Source organism: Olea europaea, chromosome 18 (genome assembly GCF_002742605.1).
Source record: "Olea europaea var. sylvestris chromosome 18, O_europaea_v1, whole genome shotgun sequence".
NCBI classification, from domain to species: domain Eukaryota; kingdom Viridiplantae; phylum Streptophyta; class Magnoliopsida; order Lamiales; family Oleaceae; genus Olea; species Olea europaea.
In genome coordinates, this window is record NC_036254.1 from 6,314,635 (window position 1) to 6,315,456 (window position 822).

The window sequence follows — 822 nt, forward strand, 5'->3', positions numbered from 1 at the left end:
TAACAATCCAATATAGCACAATCTTGCTGAAATATATGTGGATATGTCACTGCCCTTTCCCTAATGTGGTATAAGGCCGAGTCGATATGCTGTACACCAAAACATGATTAATTAAATGCATTTTTCAGTAAAAATAATTCTAATATACAAATATTACTTACATCATCGATAAGCCACCCGTCATCTTTCAATAGTTCATCAAAGAATTTCCTTCGCACTTCACAGATAGCCAAGGTTACTGTATCACTGTGACAACAATAATATCAAACTAAGCTAACTTGCAAATTCGAAATTACACCCTTCACTACGCCAACCACTGGAATAAAATAAATTACCTTGTGGATGCATTTGCCAACCACTTGTTGAGGTCTTCAACTTTTGCAAGATTTACTTCCCTTAAAGGATCATATGCTTGAATGTTTAACAATTTTCTTCTCTTTAAGGGATTAGTGTGTGGAAAAAGCAGCACGGCTGCTCTTCTCTTAACTCGATGTCCCCTTCCTACAGCAAATTCAGAATTCGGATCCTCGATGACAATAATTTCATTACTAGGTTGGCAAACATGTAAAGATACTAAAGGCTTCTTAGAATCATCTACAAAAGTTGATGGAACACAATTCATTCCATTTTAGCACACAAGATTGAAAAGTGAAATATTGAAACGTAAATTATTTGTACCTTTGTTAGATATGTTTAAATCCTCTTTTGTCCTAGCCACCTTCTCTGTGACATCATCTTGTTGAGCTTCCTCGGTTCGAAAGGTCTCTTTAGTCCAGACTAAAGGCCGTTGTTGGTACAAAACTATAGCAGATGAAGGATCTG

At 36.1% G+C, this 822-nt stretch overlaps 1 long non-coding RNA gene across 1 annotated transcript; it reads right to left on the reverse strand.

The window, feature by feature from the left end:
• On the reverse strand, window positions 1-381 carry LOC111367301. The gene is made up of 3 exons (XR_002697786.1): window positions 336-381; window positions 162-246; window positions 1-89 (listed from the first exon to the last, which is right to left on the reverse strand). It is a non-coding gene; the product is annotated as an uncharacterized LOC111367301 (long non-coding RNA).
• Between the last annotated feature and the right edge of the window lie 441 nt (window positions 382-822).